The following is a 13961-nucleotide window of genomic DNA, read 5'->3' on the forward strand; positions in this document are numbered from 1 at the left end:
CGTTCTGCAGCGGTGCTATGCTGAGCAAGCTTTCCAACGCCGTCTGGCCCAAGGGGGCTTTTGTGGAGACAGTCAAGGTGTGGCAGCAGGAGTGGTTCTACATCACTAAACCCCGCAACGCCAAGTGGGCGGCCACACCTACTTCAGATCCGGACCCCCCCACGAGACTCACCTCATGGACTGCCAAGGGCCTTGATTGGGGGTCCCAGCCGGAGGTGATGATTCTGCAAAAGCGCATCTCCATTGTCTTGGGAAAAAACACTGGTCTCACAAACGTGATCCAAGTGATGCTCTTCCGCCGTGTCCTCCCCTACCAACTCCGGGCCTCCCCCATGTGGGAGTTCAATCCGGAAGAACCACGGACCTTGAAGCGCTTCTTCAGCACCACGCACGAAGATATATGGAAGCAACTTTTTAAGGCCGAGAAGAGTTGGCCGATGAAGACCGAGGACATCGGACTCGACAGCGAGAACCCGGCCTCAGCGTAAGCATAATAATTTCAAAGACTTATTTGGCTAACACTTCAGATGTGATGAAGATTATGTTATCCTCTTTCCGTACAGGGCTGGACAGCGAAGGCGGAGCGGATCAATTGTCCGGCGCCGTTACCGGAGAACCCGATCACCCCCCAGCTAACGGAGATGCTGGTCCCGGCGTCGTATCAAGTGCCAGAGAAGAAGGCAAAGAAGAAGAAGGGCAAGGAGGCCAAGGGTGGCCCCCACCACAAGGGTCCTTCAGACACAGTGTCCGGAGAGACTGAAGCCCTCTCCTCCCATGAGGGAGATGAGGAAGAAGAAGAAGAGGAGGAGGAGGTGGAAAGCGACTCCCCTCATAAGGGGAGGAAGAAGAGGGTGACCTCCGAAGACCCAAAAGGGGAGGTGCCCAAGAGAGGAAAGGTGATCCTCTAGGACAGTTCGGATTCACATGCCGAACTGGCCCCCAAAAAGCCTCCCAGGGTGAAGCCCCTGGCCGAATCGTAAGTATTCAGATACTCCCTGTTTATCTTCGGCCTTCCTATCTCCATTATGTAAGTTATTTTGTTATTTTGCCTCTCAGCCCTCCACGCGAGCATCCGAGCACTCCATTATCAGAGGGAACTCTCTGCCACCCGAGATGGCAGAGAGCGAGATGCCGCCACGAGCCCCCTCGCCTGTCACCCTGGATGACACCGAGGTGTTATCCCGAAGGACCTCTCCTAGCCGAGGGGCTGCGGGCGAGGCTGTCGAGAAAGCGCCCGAGGTAAACACCTCGGTCACCGAAGAGCTAGGGAGGCGACCTCCTATGGCAGCCGACGGTGAGGACCCCCAACAATCCGGACCCCAGCCGGACACCATTCCGGAGGCCAACGTAGCTCCGGGATCGGGCGGGCAGCCCCCTTTGAAAGAGGGGGAGGAGCATTCGCTCCATCTGCGACGTCCACTAATTCGGAGGCGCCCAACGCTCTGGAGGAAGCAGTGCAACATGCTTCCATCATGGAGGACCACCGCACCCTGATGGGTGTGGTGGTAGAGAAGGTTCAGTCTGCCAAGAGCGGACTGAACGAAGCCTTCACCAGCCTACTGATAGGCTTTGAGGTATGCGACGTAATGCTCAAAACACTTTTCCATATAAAGGAATATACCTGTGTATAGATAGTAGCCCCTGAGGCTCTGTCCGTTTTAAGAGAAAACGGACAGAGGATCCACATAGTATTCGAGAGAGTTTAACATACTGATCTATTTTTGTAACAGGCTTCCCTATTGGTGGCAACCGCCCAGGCCGCAGAAGTTTCCGAACTCAATCGGAAACTTAAGGTGGCCAATGAAGAAATCGACCGCATTAACAAGCGGTTCAATGAGACGCAAGGTATGCGTATAATGTTAGAAGCTTAGTTGTACATCAGAAGTGATATGTGTATTCGGAGATGAACTCATGTAATGCTGTGATTATGAGCATAGTTGGCGCAACCGAGGTCGAGACCCTTAAAGGTGCCCTTACCCAGGCCAAGAAAGAGGTGGAGGCGAATAAGGCAGCCGCTGACAAAGCGGCTGCAGAACTGAAGACCGAGCAGGCCACCCGCCGCCAACACGAAGCTCGGGTGGCCGAAGTGGAGCAGGAGCTGAAGGATGCCATCGGCAAATGCGAGGCTTTAGAGGAGAAGACTTCGGCCTTGTCCACCGAACTTGCCAAGGCTTTCCATGATGCTAAGGCGGCACGGGTCGAGTCCCGAAGTGCTCGCAAGGAGATCCATCAGGCAAAGCAGATAGCGGCTGGTAAGGCCTTTCTTTTGTAGAGTATTTTTGGAGGTCATAGGTATGCTTTGCTCACACGAGTGTGGAGTTCTCCAGACGCATTTGCGGATCCGCCGAGGAGTGCCGCTGATGCAGTGCAGTTCTTCCGAGCCCAGGAGGGGAATTCGACCAAGAAGTTGTTCTGGTGGCAATTTCTCGCGCCGAAGCACCCGACGCCTCTGAACGACCAGCTGAAGCAGATAATGGAGCTGCATAGGGTGGCGGGCTTGGCCATGAAGGATTTAATAGTCCAACTCTGGCCGGCCGAACCCATTCCTAGCATCTACTTCGGTTTGGTGAAGCGGCTCGTCGATGCGCGGCCCCGAATTGATGCTATAAAGCGTTCGGCCTGCATAGAGGGTGCTCGGATGGCCTTCGCCCGCGTCAAGATGCAATGGGCGAAGATGAAGGCCACCGGCATGGCGACCGCAGGTCCGCCCAAGGCAAGGACCATCGCAAGCCGGAGAGGTACTTCGACGACGTCCTGGCAGGGGCCCGAATAGTAGAGGGCCAATGTTCTTGGGACGTGATATTTGATTAAATGTGTTTGGGTTGTAAGTACACAACCCGCCTATTCTGCTAATATTAGCAGAATAACTATTCTGATAACACTTCCGTACTGCACGCTCAACGCAAGTGCACGTCATTGTTTGAACCAAGTGTGCTGCACTACTCACGCGAGTGAACTTCCCGTCGCAAAAAAACTGCACGCCGTGTTTTTTCGGTACTGTTTTCGCTCTAGTTTTTTAACCATTTATCGGAACGAGGCGTATAATATACCGTTGGAAATCTATGGATTGGGCGCAACTTCGACATGTTGAACACTTTTCGAGATTCCGCACGGTTTAAGAGCAGTTTTGAAAATGGTGCGGACCACAACGAGTGGCAGCGAGCGTTTTTTCATGTTTTTTTTCTAAACCACTTGTCGGAATTAAGCAAATGATACACCGTTGGATAGATATCATCGAGGCGCATATTTTTGATATCTATTTTTTTCTCTAATTCATTACGGTTTAAGAGCAGTTTCAAATTACTAAATCGCGGAATTCTGTTTTTCAAAAAAATTCAAATTTTCGGTACTGTTTTCACTCTAGTTTTCTAACCGTTTGTCGAAATGAGGCGTATGATACGCCATTGGAAAGCTACGGACAAGGCGCAACTTTCGTATGTTGAAATAGTTTTGAGGTTCCATATGGTTTTAGTTAATTTTGAAAATTGTGCGGTTGACGACGAGAGACAGCGGCCGTTTTTCGCGAAATTTTTACAAACCACTGGTCGAAATGATTCAAATTGTATGCCATTGGAAATATATCGATGAGGTGCAACTTTTTCATGTAGAACACTCTCTCCGATTCCGTACGGTTTAGGAGCAATTTTGATTTTAACGAAATGCGGACACTCTGTTTTTCCGCGACACCAAAATCGTCGTATGTACTGCATCAGACAGAAACCACACTTCTTTTAGACTAAAAACTGCACTTCGTCGGACAAACAAGTGCACTGCATGATTTCTTTTTTGTGGGATGTATATTTTCCTAAACGAGGTGGAGTGCACTTCATGCCGAGTGTTGGTGAACCGCAATACTATGAAAAGTGAACCTCGACACTACCGTAAACGGGCCGTACTGAAACAGAAAACCGCACTTATTTAGACTAAAAACCGCACTTAATTGGATAGACAAGTGCACTGCATGATTTCTTTTTTTGTGGGACGTAAACTTTCCCAAACGAGGTGGAGTGCACTGCTTCAGACTAAAAACCGCACTTCATCGGACAGACAGGTGCACTGCATGATTTCTTTTTTGTGGGACGTAAAATTTTCCAAATGAGGTGGAGTGCACTTCATGTCGATCGTTGGTGAACCGCAACACTATCGAAAAGTGAACCTCGAGACTACCGTAAACGGGCCGCGACACTACCGAAAATGAGCCGCGTGAGTTTTTTTTTCAAACTCACTATTTTTTACGTGCGTAGACCGGGCGAGTGGACCGCATGGACTGAGCAAGTGAACCATATGTAATGAGAAGTGAGCTGCTTTTCGAGGTGATTTTGTTTCGGATCACCAAGTGAACCACAAAGGAGTTTTATGGCGAACTTCGTGAGAGAACAAAGTGAGCTTCAAAACATACATATCCATTCATTATTTTTAATATATTTTTCTAACATTTTATTTTGTAGTTTCATCTAAACTACCGGGCCGAGTGTAGTGAACCGCACGCGATGACGAAGTGCACTGCAACTCCCAATGCATTTTTTTACACATGAGTGCAATTCAATTTTTTGGGAGAAGTGAACCACAGCATAAATCAAAGTGAGCTGCATGGTTTTTCCTTGTTGTTTTTTAAGTATAGAGGATTTTTGGACTACACGACTGAGGCCAGTGAACCTCATGAACAGTTCAAGTGTACTGATTTTTTTTTAAAAAAATTGCATAGTGAACCACATAGACTTTATAAAGCGGACCACGCGGATTTTTAAAAATGAACTACAATACTTTCAAAAAAATATACTTCTTCGGTTCACCGAGCGCACTGCTTTTACAAAGAAAGATTTTACAAACTGAGCAATAACCCATGATGCGGTGTAACAAAATTGCATCCCTTTCTTTTCTTCTGTCTCCACGTTACAATCATCACACACAAAATACAACCCACTGCACATTTTTAAATGCCCGCACGCAATCACACAATGCGGTGCCTGCCCCGCCAAACCGCACGCGCTCTCTGGACGTACTGGAAGCACAGGGTCGCTCATTTTGATAGTGAACTTCAAAAGCTTTTTCTCAATCACAGCGAAATATTTAAGACAACTCCAGAGCAAAATAGGTGAATTCCCAAAAGGCAAAAAGAAAGGAAAATATTTTAACTGCTCCTCTCAGTCCTCAATGTAAAAGCTTCAGCAACAACCTTGTTTAATTTTTGCTTCTACTCTTCTTTGAAGCATATCAGATAGTTTATCCTAGATTATTCTGGAAATCTCAGTTACATAATAAATGTGCAATGTTCTTGTCTAGAGCACAACAAACACAAAGCGTCAGAGATACTTTTTCTTTTACAAGATTGTCAAGTTTTTTCAAAAGAATAGTATGAGCTACTACCAGCTACAGCAAGAGGAACACATGCAACCTAGGGGGTCATGAAGCTGCCATAGAGACGGGCTAAAGACAAGTATAACAACACACACACACACACAAGTTAAGAGCAGCATATAACGATTGTGAGGAGTAGATTCTAGAGCTATTCATTTTCCAAACTAGGGGAATCGTCTTTATCTGAATGTTGTGGTAGAGCGCTGTTGTGCATGGACGCTCGCTGCACTTAGACGTGCACGGACGCTCGTCGGATTGCACGCGAACGAGCCCTGAACCGCATGCGAGAGTCGCCAAAACTGCATGTCATGGTCGGCGGATTGCAGGGGAAGAGATGGCCCTTGCCGGAGTGCACACGCATGAGCCCTGCACCGCATGGCGAGTGTCTCCGAGCTGCAGAACCATGGTCGACGGACCACAGGGGAAGAGATGGAGATGGCGCTCTCTCGACTGCACGCACACAAGCCCCAAACCGCATGGCGAGCATTTCCGAGCGGCACGACCATGGTTCATCTACCAATGGGAAGAGATGGCGCTCGCCGTACTGCACGCACACAACCTCCGAACGGCATCGCGAGCATCTCTGAGCCGCAGGACCACAACACCCGCATATTGTGAGGCACAATCCTTTTTATGAACTCTTCGGCCATCGAGGAGGAGCACCTCACCTCGCATGGAGTGAACTGCACATGCCGCTGGTGGAGCTGCCAGACTGCTGTGTGAATGAACACATGTGGATAAGAAGGAGAGAGCAGAGTGGTGGCCATCGCTGCTGGCCAAACTGCCTGTAGCTGGTCGTCGCGGGAGGGCCATTGGTGGCCCTGTTGAACTGCACGAGGAAGCCAAAATCGCCGGCATCGGGCGAGGGAGCTCGGTCGCGCTCCTTGCCTCCTTCGGTGGGGTGAACTGCACCTGTTCCCTTCTGCCCCCGCCATGAGCGCGCTCCTCCGGCATCGCTCCTTTCCTCCCCAAGCGGCATGGCGAGTGGAAAGGAGAGAAGGCAGCACCCGAGCTGCACGGGGAGCGGCAACCGAGCTGCATTTGGGGGACGACGCCCTGAGCAGCTGCTGGTGCAGGGGCGGAAGATGGGAGCATGGCGGCGTCTCGCGTTGCTGTGAGACACGGCGAGGTGGCAGAAATTGTCCGGGCAGCTAGCTGGGCGCCGGATCTGGCTGACGGTGGCTGGATCTGACACGAGAAACCATGGTGACGGCCGAATCCAGAGCAGCGGCGGGTGGACAAGATTTTTGAGATGGCCATGGCTTCACCTACGACACGAGAGAGATGGAGTGAGGGTAAGGAGGGAAAAGAAGGAGAGAAAGCAAGGCGGCACCGTCCGGCGCGGCGGCGGGGCAGATCGACGAAGAGCATGGGAAGGCCGCAACTGAGCTCTGCTTCTGAGGCCATCCCTCATAGCTGCTGCCATGGATCTGGAAGGTCGAGCTTCACCGTTGGAACCAGTTGCCCTCGTCAACCGGGATGCATGTACATCCATGGGAGGAGGTGGCGGGTGCACGCCGGCTCTGGGGATGGCGTGATTTGGGTAAGAACCCGCGCAGCCCGCTGCTGCGGTAGAAGGTGTGGAGGGGAGGGGAGAAAGCGGGGAGGGGAGGGGCGGCACCGCTGCCGGCCGCTCCCGCGGAAGGAGGCAGGGAGGGGAGGTGCGGCGGCTCTCCCGGCCGCTCCAGCAGTAGAAGGTGGGGAGGGGAGGGGAGGGGCAGCGGCGTGGAGGTGGGGGTGTTAGCAGAATAAGGTACTAGGTGTTATTAGAATAAGACTCTTAAGGGTGTTATTAGAATAGACCTACCCTATATATATATATATATACGGAAAAGCAATTTGGCTCCCGGGTGCAGATGCACCTGGAATCTGGACCACACATGCGCCTCGCGATTCGTGTGTAGAAAAGTATTCTCTGGCGTATTTGGATTTAGAAAATGGACCCCTGGCCCACGTCCGACCGGTGCGAACAGACGTGCCTCGTTAACGCCGTGTCGGCACAGACGGAGTTTGACGGACACGTCGATCGTTCTCGACTCTTCTCCCCCCACCACGCATTTCGCCTCACTGCTCCACCTCCACCGCCTACCCCCCACCACACGGATCTCATCACTCGTTCGCCAAAAGAAGCTCTCATCCCGGCCACCGCCGTAGTCTTCCAGGCCGCCATACGGATCTCGCTACTCCTTCACCAGAAGGAGAAGATCTCATCCCGGGCGCCGCCGTACTCATCAGGCCGCCGCGTATAAGGCTCCTTTGAGCGGCGCAATCTGCAAGGTAAACAGATCCCCTCACCACCTCCTATCCCTATCACCTGCCATTTCCATAGAACTAGCAGCGCTCATCTTACTAACCCACCACACCTGTTGATTTTTTCTCCAGTAGCCATGTCCGACTCGCCCAGCTTCCTCACTCTCCTCTCTGACGCCGGCGCCGCCTTCTTCCCCCATGTCGTGCTGGTTCCACATCTGAAGCTTGGCTTTTTTGTGGGGCGGCCCAACGAGGCGTCCATCCCCGAGGGCCCCTGGCCATAGCAGCCGACTCCGCTCCTCCCTCCCCGCATGCACCTAGCACCTCGTTGAGTGAGGAGTTCTTGGTGTTCACCTTCTACAAGCTGGTGCCCTTCGACGACCCCCGCGCACACCTCCACTTCGTGCAGGTCGGTCCACTTCTCCCTCGGGCCATTTAGTTTCAGTTCAGTTCACCATATTTGGGATATATGGTGAAGGGCTGGATTTTTTGTACACATTACATCTCTTCTATACCAGGTTAGGAAGATTACTTGGATGCTTTTCAGGCTTCTCCAGCATTAACCGGGCATGCTCTCCAGTACAAACAATGACTTATTCAGGTACGTTTAGTTCAGTACCTTCATACATTTCAGAGCTGTTGATATTAACACAACAACCTGTTAGAATTCAGTACCTTCAGGTTTGTGTCAAAGTTGTTGTGGATCGATTCAGTACCTTCACAAATTTAGAGCTGTTGATATGGGTGGGGTACTAGTTTCAAACAAGATCACAGCAAAATGATAATGACAATTTAACAGAATCACGGAAACTTGTTTGAAACTGGTACTGCAAAATCAAATTCTAGTGAACCTTGACTGAATCATGCACACACAGAAACGAGTGAAATTTGATAGTCAAATTTAACTTGTTATTCTGGGCGAAACTTGACTAAATCACAATGTTTACTACAAAATCAAATTATAGTGAAACTTGAATGAATCATTCAATGACAATGACAATGATATAGGTGAAACTTGACTGAATCATGCAAACACATTCAGTAATTGACTTGTTCTCATCTAACTTTAATTGCAAAATGACAATACTAGCGAAACTCAAAAAACCTTTATTTGTTTGCTGGTTCAGTTAGCCAGCAGAAACTTTATTTTCTGAAACCACAATCACAATGATAATTCTTGTGGTTGTTCTCATCTCACTACCAATCAATTCTTGTACCGAAACTACAATGACATTTTGGTTCTGAAGAACCTATATTTAATGGTTCTGAATAACCTCTGCTGGCTATATATGTCCAGTAGGATGTACTCTTGCAAGCCACAACCAACTCTGGTTGTTTCATCTGACAATGACAATTCTCGTTGTTCTCATGCCACCGTTTCTGAAGTAGGGAAATTACTGGAGTAGCTGGCATCAGTTGATCAATTTCATCAGAGGTCATGTTCAGCTGCAGAAACTGTGTTTGGCACACATCGGAGGTCATGTACAACATATGATCAAATTAGAGAACAAGCAAGGAGTATCATCCAATTTCAATAATTGAAAGTGAAATGGGATGATCTGCAACACCACAATTTGGATGAGTTTGTTCAAAGCTACAGTGAATATGTTCAAATTTTATGATCTGCACCACCACATTTGTTCAAAACTGGATGATCTGTTCTAATTTAATTTCACCAGATGACACCAATTTCAGCAGGCATTCTACCTTTCAACCACCACCACCAAGCAGCAGAGGTGGGGGCGCTTGAGTAAATCAAAGTCGATGATCGGGGGCTCTACACCACCCTAGCAGCACCAGCTACAACAGAGGCGAGGAAGACAACAGCAGTAGCAGAGGCCGGAGTGGCCAGAAAATTTCGCGTCGCTGGTGGCCGAAGCGGATAAAGTGGCTGGTCCTACGAGTGGCGGTGGTGGTCGCCTCTGTGGCAGCGGCGCAGGTGGGTGGTGGCGCTGCGCCGGACGGTTGATGCGCTGGTCGCTTCCGTGGGTGGCGGTGGTGGGGCAGTGCAGGTGGGTTGCGGTGGTCGAGCTGCGCAGGCGGCCTCCGTGGCGGCTGCGCAGGTGGTTGGTGGCGTTCGACCCGACGGTGGCTCCCGCCGGCGAGCGAGGAGGAAGGAAGGAGACGGGTTGATTTTTCAAGGGGGTTAAACGTATGAGATTTTTTTCTTTTTTTGCAAAAAACACAATGAACACTTTTCTGGACGGAGAGAGTAGTTTTTATGTCTTGATGATCCGTACTTGATCATATTTATATTTGTTTATTTATTTGAACCGGAAACTGAATCTAAATTTTTTAAGGAAACCGAATCAGTATCTATGTATCATCCTTCATTTATTTTCACTGACATGACAGGACGGTTGACGCGAGGGCCGTCCAAACCAACTACCTGTACCACATGTCCAGGTACGGGTCTGTCTCCACCTGTAACTGCGCCTTAGCGCTGCCGTCTGAGTTGCTTTCCACCGTTCGTAGAGACAAACGGCATCAACAGTGTATTCCACATTTTATATTCACGTATTGGAGAGGCAATGATGGGTAGCCCAGATCACGGTGCAACTATATATATATATATATATATATACATACATAAACACTATTCTGATCACGGGATCAGAATATTATTCTGATCACAACATGAACTTCCTGAGTTACACGCCTGAACTTCCCTCTGTAGGAACCCGACCTTCGGGCTATCTTCGCAACCGTGACTCCCGGCGCGAATTATTCTGGTTAGTCGTGTTCTATATGATGTTAGTGTAATCTAGAAACGGTTTTTAGCAACTAAATACCCGTTTTAAATAGGAATCTCGCTCGTTGGCGGATTTTTGCACTTGGGTCGTGATGAAATTGCTTTTTTTTTGCAAATTTACTACCTGAGTTGTTCGACCTGAACTTCCCCCTGTGCTAGGTTGAACTTCCATCAACATTGCCCAATTGGGGCCCGCGATATACCGTTGGAAAGCTATGGACACTAGTATCATGACCCAAGTTGAAGTTTTGGCAAAATGTAAGCGATTTAAGAGCAGTTTTGAAAACCGTTTTTTCTTCATACAAAAAACGTGAATCGTATTTTCGATCGCATTTCTAAAACATTTATCGGAATGGGCAAATGATATGGCGTTGGAAAGCTGCTGTAAAACCGCTCCTCCCACATGTTGAAAGTTTTCTCTAATTCCTTATGATTAAAGAGTAATTTGGAAAATCGTAAAATTTCGCAAACCGAACAGCCGAGTTCGTATTTTCCATGTCATTTCTAAACGGCTAATCCAATTGAGGCAAATGATATGGCGTTGGAAAGATTATGAAAATGCGCTACTTTTTCATGTTAAAAGTTTTTTCTAATTTTGAACGGTTTAAAAGTAATTTAGAAAATGATACAAGTTCCACCGAGTTCGTATTTTCGAGCTAATTTTTTAACCGTACGTCCGAATGCAGCAAATGATATGGCGTTGCAAAGCTTGAGGAAATGCGAAACGTTTTGGTATATATTATTTCTCCCAATTCTTTACGGTTTTAAGTCAATTTTGAAAATGGATAAAAACGTATTTTCGCCGTAATTTCTAGAGACTTTATCGGAATGGGGCAAATAATATACCCTGAAAAGGTACGGAAAATACAAAACTTTTTCATGTTGTTGGTTTTCTCTGATTCCTAGCCATTTTCAAGTATTTCGAAAACAGCGAGATCATTCACTCTGTCTTTATCGTGAAAAAGATTCTTCGAAAATGCACCGCGTGATGAACTTGAACTTCTCGGCATGTCTACTTGAACTTCACTCTGTTTTTTCGCGTACTTTTTTGCTCGTAGCTCTCCATCCACTCACCGGAATTGAGAAAATGATATACCGATGGAAAGCTGCTGTAAACACGCAACTTTCCCGTGCTGATTATTTTTTCATACTCGCGACGGTTTTAAAAGTTTTTATTTGAAATTCATTCAGTGCATTAGTTGAACTTCGTGCTGTTTTCACATTGAACTTCTGTGACGTATTTTCGTTTGTAATTTTCTCATCCATTTCGTTAGTGTTACACAAATGATACTCTTTTTGTACAAACCCCATTCACAATAAATTTTTTAACTTTCTCACTGAGGAGTTGAACTTATAACAACAAAACTTTTAGTATTTGCTTTTTTATTCTTTTTTAATAAAAAATGCACACCGTGTAGTACGTGAACTTATGGCAGTTATCAATCGAACTTCTCTCGGTTACGTGAATATAATTGAGTTTTTTATAAATATTTATCTAAATTTCTTAATCCTTTTTTATGAATTTTGAAGCGCTCTATTTTTAAAAGTTGAACTTCTTGTTATTTTATTTTTGAACTTCTTGTTTCCATTCTTTAATAACGACGAAAATCTGAGTTTTCTATAATCATCCAACTTCTCCATCTTTTTAATATGGACTTCCTTATTTTATTTCTTAATCCTTTTTGATGAAATTTTGAAGCGCTCTATTTTTGAAAGTTGAACTTCTTGTTTTTTATTTTCAAACTTCTTGTTTCCATTCTTTAATAACAAGGAAAATCTTAGTTTTCTATAATCATCGAACTTCCCACTGTTTTCACTTTAAACTTCTACCATGTATTTTTGTTCGTAATTTCTCACCCGTTCATCGGAGTTGCATAAATGGTATATAGTGCCGATTGCCTCTCTCAAAAGAAGTTTTTGAACTTCCCCGCGCTGAGCACCTGAACTTCTAGCAGCGAAATTTTTATACTTTATCTTTCTATTCTATTTTCTCATATAAAAACACACACCATGCAGCACGTGAACTTCTGGCCGTTTTCAATTTGAACTACTCTGTAAAAAATTTGTCCCGAACTCCTAAAGCACTCGTCGAATTTTAGCAAATGATAGCACTAGTTAAGAGCATATTTTGAGCATGCTAAGACTTGTTTCGAATGATATACACAAAACATTCAAATTATATTATGGGAATAATACGCATGATATACCCTTGGAAAGATTATGTTTGAGAAGCAAATTTTTTCATCAAATTTTTTCTAATTCGTCGCCATTTATGGGTAGTTTTCAAAATGCCAAAAAATAGCATCAAATTTTTTTACCTTGTAAATCCTATGTTTTCATAAACTTCGGACTTCTCTCTTTTTTTAATTTGAACTTCTTAGTTTGATTTCTAGAAAATAGAAAATTATTTTTTGTAAGTAAACATTGAACAACTTTTTTCATGAATTGAATGAAATACATTTTTTAGAAACGAGAAGAAGAATTTGAGTTTTCTGCATACATCGAGTCACTCCATTATTTTAGTAAAAAGGCAAGGTCCAAATATGGGCACATCCATGTTTACAAACCTTTTAAACTGCTCGATTTTTTTATATTTGACCTTCTTGGTTTTGGAATAAACATCTTGAACTTCTATGTTATTTAAATTTGAACTTCAATTTTTTTAGTAAAATGTAGAAACACCATTTTTATAAACTTTTTGAACTGCTCCATTTTTAGTTTTTGAACTTCTTGGTTTATTCTATAGTAACGGGGAAAATTACAGGTTTGTAATAAGCATTGCACCGCCCTATTATTTAAATTTGAACTTCAAGGCATTTTTTATAAATGGTTAAACAAACAAAACGAAATTATGTTTTTCCACCTTTCTATGAACTTACTATGTTATATGCAGTTTTTTTTGTCTCACGACATTTTTAGGCATTTTTTGCTGTCGGCGAAATGGCTTAGGCAATCCTTTTTTTCATTGATGAATTTCTTCAATATGTGGTACACCTAAACTTATGAATTTCTGATACATGAACTTTGCATGCTATTATAATTGAAGAAAATTACACACAACAATACACATAAACTTCGTGTGCTACATGCATTTTTACACAAGTACGAATGCACACATCTGAAAAGAGCATTCTGAGGTGAATCAATGAAGGTATGCATTAAAAAAACACATATACAATACACACTTGACCTTCTGCAACACAATATCTTGACCTTCGCAAAAACAAATTTTGAAAGCGAAAATAAATCACGCATTAGTACAAGCACAACAGAGCATTCTCTGTATCCGTTTTTTGAGATCATACGTTCATTCACAAACAGTTTTGTGGATGCTCTTGAAGAACACAACAAAACGAGAGTGGGGTCGGAAGGATAGAGATCGGGTGTAGCATCGCGGGCAGATGACAACAGGGGTGCATGGGTTTGTCGGCGCGAGAATTATTGGTGGACTGGGTCGCGTTTTGTGCAGTGGGGCATCGGTCGGCGGTGTGGTCGTGCAGGATGTGCACGGTAGAAACTCCAGTCTTCTCACACACCACACGATCCTTATCCACACCGCCTAGACAAACTCTACTTTATGTCTTTCACTGCATGCTTTGGT

At 45.7% G+C, this 13961-nt stretch overlaps 1 long non-coding RNA gene across 2 annotated transcripts; it reads left to right on the top strand.

The window, feature by feature from the left end:
* The first annotated feature begins 7394 nt into the window (after nt 1–7394).
* Nucleotides 7395–9927, top strand: LOC109745314 (uncharacterized). Of its 2 annotated transcripts, none has more exons than XR_005773243.3 (4): nt 7395–7635; nt 7741–8017; nt 8127–8209; nt 8995–9927. It is a non-coding gene; the product is annotated as an uncharacterized lncRNA (long non-coding RNA). The 2 variants fall into 2 exon arrangements; XR_002228520.4 differs by having other exon boundaries at nt 8998–9927.
* The last annotated feature ends 4034 nt before the right edge of the window (nt 9928–13961 follow it).

This window comes from Aegilops tauschii, chromosome 3 (assembly GCF_002575655.3).
Source record: "Aegilops tauschii subsp. strangulata cultivar AL8/78 chromosome 3, Aet v6.0, whole genome shotgun sequence".
NCBI lineage: Eukaryota > Viridiplantae > Streptophyta > Magnoliopsida > Poales > Poaceae > Aegilops > Aegilops tauschii.